The sequence below is a fragment of the Haliotis cracherodii genome, unplaced genomic scaffold (assembly GCF_022045235.1).
Source record: "Haliotis cracherodii isolate W230 unplaced genomic scaffold, xgHalCrac1.p SCAF_25, whole genome shotgun sequence".
NCBI classification, from domain to species: domain Eukaryota; kingdom Metazoa; phylum Mollusca; class Gastropoda; order Lepetellida; family Haliotidae; genus Haliotis; species Haliotis cracherodii.
Genome location: NW_027266281.1, coordinates 7,766,296 through 7,781,345, shown reverse-complemented (window position 1 = coordinate 7,781,345; position 15,050 = coordinate 7,766,296).

The following is a 15,050-nucleotide window of genomic DNA, read 5'->3' as shown; positions in this document are numbered from 1 at the left end:
CACATTCGCCGCCATCAGCAATCAGTCAACAGAGATAAAAGCTATTTCATCCGAACCGCCAACTATTAAATCATTAAACAATAATCACCCCACCTACGTATACTTAATCCAGTTAACTGACTTCCCGTCCTCTTGGCTTCCGTATAATGAGTTCTCTTTCCGTCATATTTTTACAGTAGTGATCGTCTGTTGTTATTTAATGCAGTCATGTTAATTTCCCCAAGGTATACAATTGTTGGTACTTTTAACCCTACTATATATATATTCTGAATCCATGTTCATTAATTATTTATCCTTGCTTAACAACAGTACACTGATCAATACTGAAACCTGGCTTTTAAGTAAAATGAAGAAGTTGTTATCCATACTTTGTGTCTACATTGTCATCCGCCAACTTCTATGTAATGTCTATCAAACAATACCATTAAACACTGAGGTATACATGCAATCAGCGTCTGATCAAGTGTTTGCGTACCCTGACCATTATTCGCCCACGTTCATTCACAGAATGAAAGCCACTTACCAGTATGTGATGGAGTTTGTTGTTGCAAGGATAACCCTTCATATTGAAGGTGTGGACGATGTAACAGCGACCACTCTCTCCCGAGCACCCCTCATAAACTCTTTTGGTAATTGGAAGTACCACCGACAAACTCGAAATGAACGATTACAACCCGGGTCGTCTAATTTTAAAGGCTGTACTGTGCCTGGGTTGTCTAACCATGCATAAGTGGTTTCTCCATGTCTCAGTGTAATCCGTGTCGTCACTGACCCGTATGATCTGTTTCGGAAAGACTTTCAATGGGCATAGCCGGTTTGGGTAGGGACAACTTGAGAGGGAGATAAATTTAGCAGTGTATTTATTCAAATTCTTAGTAATGGAATATGATTGATTAAAGGTTTGTTTTCAATCAAGAAATGTACATGTAAGTGAAATAACATAGTTTGACGACTCAGAGATCAATAGCAGATAATAACCACAGGTAGGTTGATATTTAAATAGCAACTGTCTGTAAAACATTTGATCATGATTAAACACGAAAAAAGCATTTATAACATTTCCGACAGTACAGTTGAATTTTATGCTTGTTGTGAACAGTGACGTATCTGTGTCGGACATTTGTTGACAACATTATGCTTGTGGTTCTTTCTATGTTCTAAGATAGATAAGTAAATGATGCAAGAAAATGTCTCTTTTTAAAAAAAAATAATTTCGTGCATCCCTGTTCACAGTAAAATGGATCGATCCATATGACTACTTTGTCGAACGAGCAAAGCCACTCATCCCTGACTATACCTGGCCTGTCTAATAGCTCCTGTTTACCCATTTAAAAAGAAGAAAAGGGTTGAAACCAAATGTATTATACCTATTGTATTGCATTGTATTGTTAAAAGTATTCATTTAAACACAGGATACAATGGTTGTCGGGTCAACAAATCTCCGTGAAGACGATAACAAGCCTATTGAACTGTTACGTATTGTAATTTGGAGCGAATTTCTTGTATAATAAGAATGGATATATTTTAGCGATAGGTAATAAACATTTCACAAATTAAGATATGATGATACTCATTAGAAAAGAGTGCAACTAAAAAACGGACATGCCCTTATAATTAATGGTATTTTTTATCAGCGACCTTTTCCACCTTTTTTGTGGTATTTTTTTGGTAAATTTCCATCTAGATAAAATTGTTTCAATTTCACATTTGATAACTTCATAGAATTTAGATTTTGAGGATTCCTCCATATAAGAGTGCCATTGTTGTTTGAATTAATATTCAGGACGTCTTCATGGAGATTTATTGACCCAACAACCATTGTATCCTGTTTTTAAAGGAATACTTTTAATTGTTGTGCACCTGGTAGTATAATTTTTATTGCATTTTCATGCAACAATTTATACATGAAATAGGATATTTTCCAATGAGTAATTTCTGTTCTGAAAGCAGCCATTGCCCTCATTACAGTGATTTAAAGTGGTGTCATCCGATTTCTGCATACGGTAATAGAGTGGATTATTCCTTTTGATAACAATTTTTAATGAGATCAAGGTGGGTCTTTTCCATTGAAGAGCAGTTTTCAAAAACCCAGATCTTCGAACCATAAAAATAGGATACTTTACAAAGGAATAACGCATGTTCAAAAAGCAATCATTGTTCTCATTCCAGTGATTTGACTGCCTCCATGGTCTTGTGGTGGACCGCACACACGGAGACCTAAAGGTCCGGGGTTTGATAAATCGGCATCGGCCCGGACAAATACAAGCAGCAACACGCACGCACGCACGCACGCACGCACGCACGCACCATACCCATCGTTATATAAGTGATACAATCTTGGACGCGACGTTAAACCCAATTTCACCTAACTTCATTACAGTGATTTTAAGTAGTTTAATCCGATTTATGTATATATGATCGGAGTACTAAAAAGTCGTTTCCTTTAGAGAGCAGTTTTCAAAGGCATGTATCGATGCTCATGATATCAATCACTGGATTGTCTGATACATACTTGGTTATTTACAGACTTCTGTCACATAGCTGGAATATTGACTGCGGCGTTAAACAACAATTAAACAGGGTCAAGTTAGTCGAAATGCTGCGGACAGCAGGCAACCTCTAAAACAACAACAGCAACAACAACAACAAACCCTTATCATGAAATGGAAGAAGTACCTTCACCGGACGCCACACTTCAGAACTTGCTGAGTAACACTGGTGAATAAATTAATGTATCAGATGAATACTGAAGGAAGGTCTTTTTTCCCCTTTTTTCCATTTTTACATCCGCATCCAACTCAAATTACAAACACGGCTAATGTAGCAATGAGCATTCACTTATCCATGAAGTATGTTTGTCTGTTTGTTTAAACACGCCGCACTCAGTAATATTCCAGCTAAATGACGGCTGTCTGTAAATAATCAAGTCTGGACCAGATAATCCAGAGATTGACATCATGAGCATGGATCCATGCAATTGGGATCAATGACATGCTTCAAGTCAGCGAGCCTGACCACCCGATCCCGTTGGTCGCCTCTTACGACGACAAAGTCGCTTTTTACATCAAGCATGGGTTGCAGAAGCCCTATCTATCCCGGATAGTCACAGGTCTAACCAGTATAGAGTAGTGTAAGAATAACAAGTAAAAGAAGTATGTGTTGTGAAACATATGGTGAAATGGGGTTTAACGTCGCGTGCAAAGTTATTGAACATATATAGCAATGTGCATGCTCATGTGTGTATGTCCCGACTCAGACACAGTATACTGACTCCGACGCTTCTCCACTGGACCACGGAGGCTGTCCGCGTATTGAAATGTTTGTCATAATTGGAAGAAATTATTATGATGGGACTAACTGAAGCAAACCATGTACTTCAGCAAGCTGACTATATGTATAAGGTCGACCAGAACAGCTTAAATATTTGATATTGCAGGTTTTCAAACCGACCCCCTTAAAATTGGACACCATACACAGTAACTTGGCTACAGGGTTATCGAGTCAGAAGTCTCATTGTATGTACTTCAAAGAGAACGGGCCACAGCACTCACGTCTGGCCTTGCTTCAGTGGCTGTTTTAGTGATATAGTAGTCCAGGTTGTCTGACAGTCAGATTCTTTATTCTCCATAGACCACCGACGGTGGTACAAGAGCATACATAAAGTACAGAGACAGATATAATATGTACATCAAGACGGCTGTGTGCATTTAGATTTAGCATTCAAAGTGTTAAATACAAATAGTACATATTTTGATAGACATTTTAGCTCGTTTAGTTTGGTCGTTGAGAATAGGCTTCTTAATGAAAACACATTTGACCAAGTTAAATATCTTCTAGAAATAAGTGCAAGTCTTTTGTTATCAAAAGCTGGACATCGAAATATATAATGTAATTCATCTGCTATTGCTGGTGAGTTACAGAGTGAACATAGACGTTGTTCTCTGGGTACATTATTCCAACGGCCAGTCTCGACTGGTAAATTGTGGTTATTAGTGCGAAATTTTAAGAGCGGGTAATAAACAGATTTAGGTAGGTAGAGATAGTTTTCAAATAATGGCATTTCTTTAAGATATTTATAATAGAAACCTTTTGAACTCGACAATATTGAACTTCTCCAGGATTGTAGAAAATGATCGGTCAATATCCTTTCCACAGAAGAGACTAGCCACTTGGTGTTGAAATTACATGGCATATCATAAACTTGGGTCAATATCCATCGAAATGGTGGTGGGGATTAACAACGGGGATTAGCACCTAATACATAAAGTGTCTCGTAGGCCATTTTGGCCGGCCGCTGAATTTTTACATTCTTGCCTTGTCATTTTATATGTACAGCGGGTGACACTATAATAAAATATTCTTCTTCTTCTTCTCTTCTTCTTCTTCCTAATACATAAAGACAATTAAGTTATGGAGACATGCACATGTCCCCAAGCTTAAACAAGTCGTAATTGATATGTGTGAACATTTTCACCAACGGTAAACAGTGCAAATGTGAACATAAGCTGTTAGGTGAGTTTATGATATCTTTGAAATCCTTGTGCAACAAATATATACTACTGCCTAAAAATTCATTCGCCTAACAAGCGTTCTCAACGCGTGTAACACGCATGTGACACGGGTGCTCAACGTGTTGCACACGGGTTGAGCACCTGTTGAATACGCGAGTGCAACGGGTGTGCAGCGCGTGTGCAACCCGTTGAGCATGCATGAGTCACTCGTTGCACACGCGTGTGCCATGCGTGTAACACGGGACCGGGTTTCAGTTGTAGTTGGAAAATATATCAAATGGATAGTTAGATAAATCAAAACAGTGAGATGTGAATCTTGAGTTAATGAGCGGTCACTGACCTGTGTTCACCAGACCATGAACACAAGGTCGGCCCGTCTTAATTAGTGTTCGGTTGCTGGACTTTTAAGGGTTACAGGCCGGCAAAGCCACATTTCGAAAATAGATAGCCCAAATTGATGTGGCTCTCGCGGCAATGGTTATGGTTGCGTGATTGTATAATGTGGCTCTCGCGGCTATGCTGTCAAAACATGCTTTGTGATTCTAACATGTTACCGTATATAACAAAACAAGTCTTGTTTTCTCATTTTTTATTCAACAAGGATAACATATTCATCAAAACTTTACATTGATGAATATGAATAGCATATGAATATCATAATGCATTTAATGTCATTACTGCATATGAAGGAGGTCGCCCACGTGGTCAGCATATTCCATCTCACTCAGGTGTTGGTTCAGGAGCTGGATCTTGAGGGACGCAATACGTGCATCGATTGCCTTGTACTTCTTTCTTCGTGAAGGTTCTGACCACTGGTGAGAGAGTCTCAGGACTGCAACCTCTTTGAGTGACTGCTCTCGCTGAAATAGCTTCACTACCTCCTAGATGTTCGGGTGGCACTTCTTGGCAAGTTTCTTTATCTTGTTGTGCCACACTTCAAGGTGATTGTTGGTACGGTGGCCTTGGTTTTCGAAATGGTTCAAAATCTCTGGCATGAAGGCCCCTCCTTGAACCCAACTGGTTGTCACGTAGTCCATGAAGGCAGTCACTTTAGGGCCAGCAGGAGAGTCAGCAATGGCATCAAGCCACACATCATCCACTTTGTCACGAGGTAGTAGAGGGAGGGCAGCAGCTCTTCTCACCAGCTTCTTCACCTCGTCACCTTCCTTATAGTCCATCACCAGACCTTGTGTGGGCAGTTACCTGTAGTGTGTTTTTTTAAATTTTTTAGGTGGTTATTTAGGTTGGTGTGTCCTGTTTGGAGTTTAGTGATTACTCTGTCGATTTTTTTTATGGATGGAGAATTTTTGGTTTGGTTAGTGGATTGCTGAGCACTTTTATGATTTGGCTATTTGAGTTTAGATATAGGTTATGCCATTTTTGTGATTTTTTGCTTGTTTACACTTTTAATTTCTGATTTTGAGATGGGTAAGTTTAAGCTTATTTCTGGGATTTTGAGGGATAGTTTAGCTGCTTTAACGGCGTTTTCATTACCGTATATTCCTACGTGGGCGGGTATCCACAAGAAGGTTATTTGTTTGCCTGCCTTGAGCTAAGCACACGCTGAAATGCCTCCAAGGAGGCAGACGAGAAGGTATACGGACATTGGACTGGCCCGGTAAGTAGCTAAGTCCCAGACATGTCACATCTGAAGATCCGGGGTAGAAATGGTCTTCAGCAACCCATGCTTGCCGAAAAAGGCGACTATGCTTGTCGTAAGAGGCGACTAACGGGATCGGGTGGTCAGGCTCGCTGACTTAAGCTTAAATCGTTACTTTGTTTGCTACCTGTCGGCTGGGCGTTTTCAGCTTAAACAATTTTGGGTATCGTTTACGTTTCATGATCACCAACTGCGCAGTTGTATGTTTCATGATAAATGCCTGTTGGTGTCTATGAGTTTATCGTGAGTTTAAGTGTGTATGTTAATGTTATCTCTGGGGGGTAGCACATACCGAAGTCGTTGCACACAAGTAGTTGTGGGAACGTTGCAGCCTCACTGCATCACATCCGGGCTGTGTATGTGCAGTTGTTTTCGTCAAAATGTGCAGGCATGCGTAATTTCTCTGAATTACATTATCGTTTAAATTGCATAACAAGAAGCTTGAATAACATTCTAAGTGTGCAGGCATGCGTAATGTCTCTGAATTACATTATAGTTTAAATTGCATAACAAGAAACTTGAATAACATTGGGTGAAGTGAAAGAAACACCCTCTAACTAATGTCCCAGGAAATACATCAGTCACGGCATTGTGAGCTGCACGTTCAAAGTCCAACTAATGTGGGACACTCATTTAAAGGTATCTCTAAAGAACACCACGCTTAATAATTTAAATGTGGGACACTCATTTAAAGATATCTCTAAAGAACACCACGCTTAATAATTTAAATGTGGGACACTCATATAAAGGTATCGGTAATCGGATTAAGTAATTACCCGCTAGAATAGGTGAAATGCACTCAGCTGAAAATGTGGCTCTACCGGCAATAGCCATTTCTGAAATGTGGCTCTCCCGGCTAGACACCCTTTTAAGGCATGAACCATTCCACGAGGGTCCAGTCTAGACATTGTGGCTACACGACAGTGGTTTCGAAGCGAGTTTATTGCTAGGGGAATCCCCGAGTTGACACGATTGTCGCGGGTTGGTTAATGCTCGCCATTAATGAAGTGATTGTTTGTGGATTGCGAACATATTCGTTTTAAGTTTTGCCCACGTGAGTTATTCAGGAACGTTTTTCGTTCGCCAAATTTATGCTTTAGATAGTACAATTATGATAGAACAATCATCACTGCTTATGTCTTATTATTTCACGTAGGACTATGTCCCATTTTCCCACACCCCACTTTCTGTTTGGTATTTTGTAGAATTATTAAGAGAAAGTTTTGTGTGGGACTTAACATTTATCACTAATTCTAAGAGGATATTGGAAATGAATATGAACAGCCATTTTGTCTCACTGTTGATAGAATTTCAGACAGAATCTCGTTAGGGTTTGTGATTTTTACATTTGCCCAATGACCATGGTGAGTATTGTTTGGGAGACCAAAAGTGGCAGTTTACTATTATGGGAAATTGGTTGTGAGTACTTATACCATTTGGATAGGATATCTTTAGGATTTTAATCCTTTCTTTCTCTGTGGGTAATCCTTTCACGTTGATGGAAGGAAGTCACTCAACCAGGTCATGACAATGGTTATGCGCAAGGCTCGGAATCGCGAAAAGATCACTGGAGGTGTTGATGGAGGCTGGACATGCGGCATACAGCTTTTCCAGAGTAGGCTGGCACCTCGTCTTTGTTTCACTTGGTATTTTAAACCTTGACCATTCACAGGTGGATTTGTCTATTGACAAGGAAGTTGTTTAGCGTTCCCAGTATTTCTATACTATCTCACTGATTACTTGTTAATTGGTCACTGCAAGTGCCTTATTTTTTTTTTAAATTTCAGTGAACTGAGTTTATTCACATGTTAGCTTTCAAAGGTTGTGATGGATACTTGTATAATCCTCAGTTGAGTTTATGTAACAGCGGTACTCTGGTCCTCTCAAAGATAAGAGAGTACTTGTTGGGTTTAAGGGATTTATTTTCAATGGGCGTAGAGAACTACATGGTAGTCCGGATCTGCCCTCGTCTCAGGGACGCAGGCTGGAAACTCTCTTATAGAGATGTGCAGTGAAATAGCCCCTATATGATTCAGTGTAGAGAACGTGTTGAGAAAATAGGTGTTGACTGACCAGTAGAAGTGTGATCAGTGTCCCCACATAATTGCAGAGAACATGCAACAAAGCTAGATCACAAAGAGCACCTAATCACAGGCCAAGCCTGTGACCAACCCATTGACAATAGCCAAGAAAAAAATGTCTGAACTACCCAAGCTATATACAGGACTAGCTTACCTGTGAATTAGTAGATTTGTGCAAGTGCTGAAGTTAACACAAGTATTTAGTAAAATAAATGTTAAATATTTAGGTTAGCTTATTAATTTAATTCATGTTTGGTTACTATGATGATACTTTAAAATCTAACAATATTCTATTTACAAGAATACTGCTACATTTACTCACTAACACATGAGCGTTTTGTCATGACTTCTGTGCTTGTATAACCATTCTCACTCACAGTAACTGTTAATCATCTGCATTGTGCTGGCAAATTGTGGATAAACCTGTGACGATCAAACTTAGTTAGAATCCTTGTTTACCTGTGACATCTTCCAACTGGTGACATTTTAGTAAACTTGGAAAGTGATGATGATTTTTAATATTCATATTATTATAGTTTTTCAAATTGTAAATAAAACTTTGATAAAATTGTGCTACACTGGAAAAATGTATCGTCTGTGGGTAAGTTTATATGTCACGTTACATCAACATTTTTTTAGTTATATAGCGGCAAAATAATTGCCAGCTTTTGGGACTTTTTGTAACATGACGTTTTGTAAAATGGCTGCTTTTATATTCCTTATGTTTCAGCGTAGAAAGCATTTTACAATAACTAGTAATATGCCATAGCCCCTGGGCTCACGCCGTCTGTCTCGCATTGCTATGACTGTTGCACATGTAGTTGTATCCATCTATTTTATTTACCTATATCTATCCAATCATTTACTTAATGCGGGATACATGTCGCGCCCCCCTGCCTCTTACACGTTTTACATCGTTTATTTCAAATGTTTGTTTTTTTAACATTTGTGCTTTTAGCACACTATGTGCTTTTATTTGTACTTATGAGATAGTTGGTGTCCCATAGGCCATATCGGCCGGATGATATACAATAATTGTTTTTAACTGCTTGTCCTTATGTATGTATGTCATGCGACACCTTAATAAAATATTCTTTTCTTTTCTTTTTCTTATACAGGTGCTTGACTGCCTGATCAAATATAATTTTTATTGTGTAAACAAATCAGTCAAGTTTGCAACAATAGATGATTAAGTTGATAAATTTGGACCGCAGTTACCACCGCAGTTACCGATTAACAACTTAAGACATAGAGACAGGTCGTTGATATATAACAAACGTTATTGTCCTGTTAAGACGATTGACAGTTAGAACGTTGTCATATGAAGCATTATGAGAACTGGGGAGCCATTGGAAGGTGAGGTGAGGTGAAATTGGGTTTAACGTCGCCTCCAAGTTTATTGCACTTATATAGCGACGTGCATGCTTGTACTAGTCCGGACTGATGCCGATTTATAGTGCTAGCTCACTGAGATACCATGCCGCAGTTTAACATGAATACCCCACTCAGACACAGTATACTGACTCCGAGCCGACCAGTCCTTGTTTTAGCCCCTTAATGCCGAGCGCCAGACAGGGTAACAACAAGTAAAATCTTTTAACGTCTTTTTGTATGACGCGGCCCAGGATCGAACCCTGGACCTTCCGCTCTCCGGGCGGACGCTCTACCACAAGACCACGGAGGCGGAGTTGATATTGTATATTTTTCAATCAACCTGAACACATGTATACATGTATGTAACATGTGGTTAATGGCTTTATTTAATGTTGCATTTAAAAAGGAGGGGCCACAAAATCTAATAGTTCGTGACTCAGTTACGGCAGCTTTGGCATTCTTTATCGTGTCAACCGTGGTCAAAGGGGAAGCAACTCTATGTAAGCACGTCCTTATATGGTATTTCAGCTATGGGGTTCTCATCTTTGACTTCATGAGCCTCACCATTTTTGACAGTAAAGCACCTAGTTACTTTTCCCCACAGGTGTCTTGGCTGCATCTCACCTTGCTTCCCGGCAAGTGTAACACATATCAAAATAGCAAATAAACAAGTCCATGGAAAATGCTTTGTTGCACGATAATGTTTTTTTGCTTTCACTTTGACATTATATATCATTACACAGTATGGGAAGGTTTGGGATTCCTCTTGAAAGTACTAAAATATATAACAACTGTTTTCTACTGAACAGAGAGTTTTTATGATGAAAAACACTGACTATTAATTTCTTCTCTCATTTTCCAATGTAGTTCACTTCAAATATCTTCTCTTTTTCAAAACTGTTAAGAAAAAACGTTAACATGATCACAAGGTAATGAGCCTGTTGAATGTTACCCTGCGAGATCTGTCAAATCCATCACGGATTCGACGCTAACTGCAGGTTCAACCATTTCCAATTTCCTCCACTAGTTATTAGAAACGTTCAGGAAAATATTTCCTTTCTCCCTTAATCCCATCTTTCATGCAATGTAAACATATACTTAGTGAGAGCTTTATATAATCCATACAATAAACTCATGTTCATTCATTATGATATTGATGGGTTTAGGAAACAGTCCTTTTGAATTTTATGATTTAACACACACACACACTTTTATGTACGGTTTTGACAGATTATAACAATATGAATATAAAAAAGCATCACCCATCCCAAGTTCACTACAATGTCACCAGTGGGAAGTTGTCGCGGATAAGCGCGGATTCTAACCAAGTTCTATCTGTTTATCATGGAATGCATAAACTAGTTGAGTGACTTCTTTCCATCAGAATTACACACAGAGAAAGAAAGGGCTAAACATCTTGAAGATATCCTGTATAGATGGTATTAAGTATTCACTACCAATGTCCTCTAATAACAAAATGTTCCATTTGATGGTTCATTCGCGTTACGCCGACTTTCAGAAAAAAAATGTTCGCGTTACGCCGACCAGCGTTTTTTCTTTGATGAAATGTACGTCTTATGTTAACACACGATGTTGTTACAAGTACGCTATGAATAGTGTCATAACAGACATATGTTTTTGAATGGTGTTCAGGACACATTCTAACAGTAGAAACATAAGAGACTTATGATTTTTGTGTCGTTTATAAGACACATTATATTCCACACATTATATAGTATCAAAAACAGTGACATGATCAGGCAACAGAGATGTTCAATACCTTTCTTCTCAAAAGTGAGATTTTCAATCATTTTCTTCTCACAAGTGTTCATCTGAACCCGAATTCAGTCCTACCATTAAGATAATCCGGATTAAAAGTTAAAATCACACGCGCTAATCCCATTGTTCTCTTAATCCCCAGTTAACAACCCAACTGGAACTATTCGCGTTTTGCCGACCTTAATTTTGACCCCAAATGTCTAAAGGTCGGCGTAACGCGAAGACACCCATTTGACATCACTATGCATCAATACTCAGCAGGATCATTTAGTCAATTCTAAAAATCACCTCTAATGTGAAACCCCCAGTAACAAATCCTATCTGTAGTCAGACAACATGACAGCCCATATTCATCACCAATATCTTCCAGTAAAAAGTGGGTAATGCCAGAATAACACCCTCTGAAAAGATACCTCTAGTCTGCCACCAAACATCCTCTTTTGAACTTTTACCATAACAAACAAAAAGTGGGGTGTGGGGAAATGTCCAGTATTGAATATCAAGAGAACTATATTTTCATAACGAAATATACTAGGTACTCTTATGGACCTTCTATTATAAGAAATACATCTTCTTGTAGACCTTTTGATTTCAACGGTTATATGCTAATTACGTTTAAATGTATCTAATTGTATAGTTAAAAAAGTGTTGAAATATGTTAATGTGTCAAATGTATTCAATATATCTTCACACGCAACACTTGTTGCATTAACATTCATTTATTATCATGATCAAGTTTGAGGTTTTACGTCAACTTCACAGTCCTGTATTTCGTCGACGGGAAGGTGGGGTTAAATGATAAATAATATGCTTATTTAATAGATATAAACCTCCATACTTCGTTGTAGGGGGGGGGGGGGGAGTTTCATGTATGGCATGACATGACTTGATAACTGAAGTGAAGTCCAGCTTCAACATTCCTATATTTTTATGTTAACATGTTTTATAGCGCTTCTACAAGAAACATATTCTCCAGCAAATGTAGTTAAGCATTAAAAAACCTGAAAGGCACTTTTGACGTTCAATCCGTAATCTGTAGTTTTGTTCATAGGCACAGGACGTCGATCTTTCTGAAGCATTGTTTTCACACAACAGCCGACAATCCCTAAGCTTACTCTGCTCCATTCGCCTTATTAAAAACAACCCGAGAGAAGTTTCAGCTCTAGTGACCAACTGCGAGAGTAGGCTTCTTTACCTCTGCCTTCTGGCTTCAAACGACCGAAGCATGCATTTTGTAATCTAGGCTTACATATATTTACACACACGCACGCACACACATAAATACACATACACATGTACCTATGTAATGACGGTATGAAAGTAATAATCTAGCCAATTTGATTAAGTGTCAGTTTTGAAAACTTACCAAGTGATCTTTGTAAGACGCAATTTCAATACAAGGTAATTACCGCTTTGCACAGATTCAATAAATATGTCACTGAAGGTCCTTTGAATTCAGGAGTCTGGCTTGGCGGTGCGATTCAGTACCGAATAATGATAATGATAATGAGTAATGTAAAAAAAGTACAAATTAAACATCACATTTTTCGCATAAAGAAATTTGAAGCCAGGAGTCTAACTTTATCGCGCAACTCAAACGGTACTTGTGGGTACCTTTGCCCTTTTAAGTACAATGGGTGCTCTTCCCGTGTCTTTGACGGAGCTTGCCCATATATTGTGGCTGCTATGCCCAAGAATAATCCTTAATTCCGACATCAAAACTCTTAAATGCTGAATACTGCTTTGCTGTTAATTACGTAATACTGACATACAATATACATATGTGTAGGGGTGGCTTACCCAAAAATGTCCCTAATCTTAATTCAAAGTTTTAGACAATACATTCAATTTTGTACCAAACTGTGCACATTAAAAACTTGTAACAAATGACAAAATTGTATGGTTTAGATTATTGAAAATACGGGTCTAGCTTAAAAGTGTGACTCGATAACCCTACAGCTTTGGTTTGTCTGCGCCCTACAACAGGGATTAACAGGGTAATTAACCCTATAAATCAAATGTTCTTCAGACAATGGTTGTTGTAAATCAGTTGCTATGACTGTACGTGTAATGTTTGCAATTCTCTAGTGTTACGAATCATGTATTATAATTGCATGCTGCGACAAGTGTAGTATTTAGCTCCCCAGGATTGTTATCTGACTACACACAGATCCAGTTGAACTGACCGCAATGACAACATGCTAGGGCTTTGCTTTATATGTATATGTGTGCATATTGGATACAATGGATGAATAAAATCAAATAATAAAAGCTTTAAAATCACATTCATGATCTTAGGAAATCTCGGCTAAAAACAGAGTTCATTGTATTCTGATTATATCTTGAGCATGTAATTATAAATCACTGTCCAATAATAACAACACAAAGTGTTACCGAAAAGCCGGCACCGTCAGCAGCATCGTCAGAAACTCATGCTAAGGCAAGGCAATTTTTTTCAAGTCCAAAAGTAAATTGCACGCGGTCGGCGGCCTATGACGTTAATGCTCACATCTTCCATCATGTCCCAGACATGTGGGGGAAAGGTCCGGGTTGATTTCTGGCCATCGGATTCTATGGATGTTGTGCTGCACGATGAGCACGGGCGTTGTCGCCCTGACAGACAAAACCTCGACCCACACGCCCTGCAAACGGGACAACAAGGGTGCCAGTGTGTTATCCCAATAATACTGTCCAGTGACCCTTCCTTGCACAATATGGTGTGGGGTTGCGCCAGCCATAGTGATGCCATCCCTCACTATAACCGATCCAAAGTCAAATCTGGTATGATCTCATGTTGACTTTGGCTTGACATTTCGATGTCGCCAGGCACGATCAAGTGCAAAGTGAATCGGGACTCATCTGAAAACATCACACGCGACCAGCAACGTTTTCCACAGTTTCGACGTTGTGCACACCATTGACCACCTTTGGCAATATGACGATTTATCAGATGCGGCACAACACTGGTTTCGGATCAGTCGACCTGCAGACTACTACCAGTTTCCAGCGTGTCGATAGCACGTAGACGCTCCGTGCTTTGCAGACTACTACCAGTTTTGAGCGTGTCGATAGCACGTAGACGCTCCGTCCTTTGCAAACCAGTTTCCAGCTTGTCGATAGCACGTAGACGCCCCGTGCTTTGCAGACTACTACCAGTTTCCAGCGTGTCGATAGCACGTAGACAGCTCCGTCCTTTGCATACCAGTTTCCAGCGTGTCGATAGCACGTAGACAGCTCCGTCCTTTGCATTCCAGTTTCCAGCGTGTCGATAGCACGTAGACGCCCCGTGCTTTGCAGACTACTACCAGTTTCCAGCGTGTCGATAGCACGTAGACAGCTCCGTCCTTTGCATACCAGTTTACAGCGTGTCGATAGCACGTAGACAGCTCCGTCATTTGCATTCCAGTTTCCAGCGTGTCGATAGCACGTAGACGCCCCGTGCTTTGCAGCCTACTACCAGTTTCCAGTGCGTCGAAAGCACGTAGGTACTCCGTGCTTTGCAGACGCCTCTTCACTAACAATGAACGACATAAAGTAAATCACAACTGTATGAAGAACAGAACTAAGACTGAGAAAAATAATGGTCCACATTGATTAATCCTTGAAAGTATCAAAATCAAGAATGACACCCTACGCCTGTGCGTA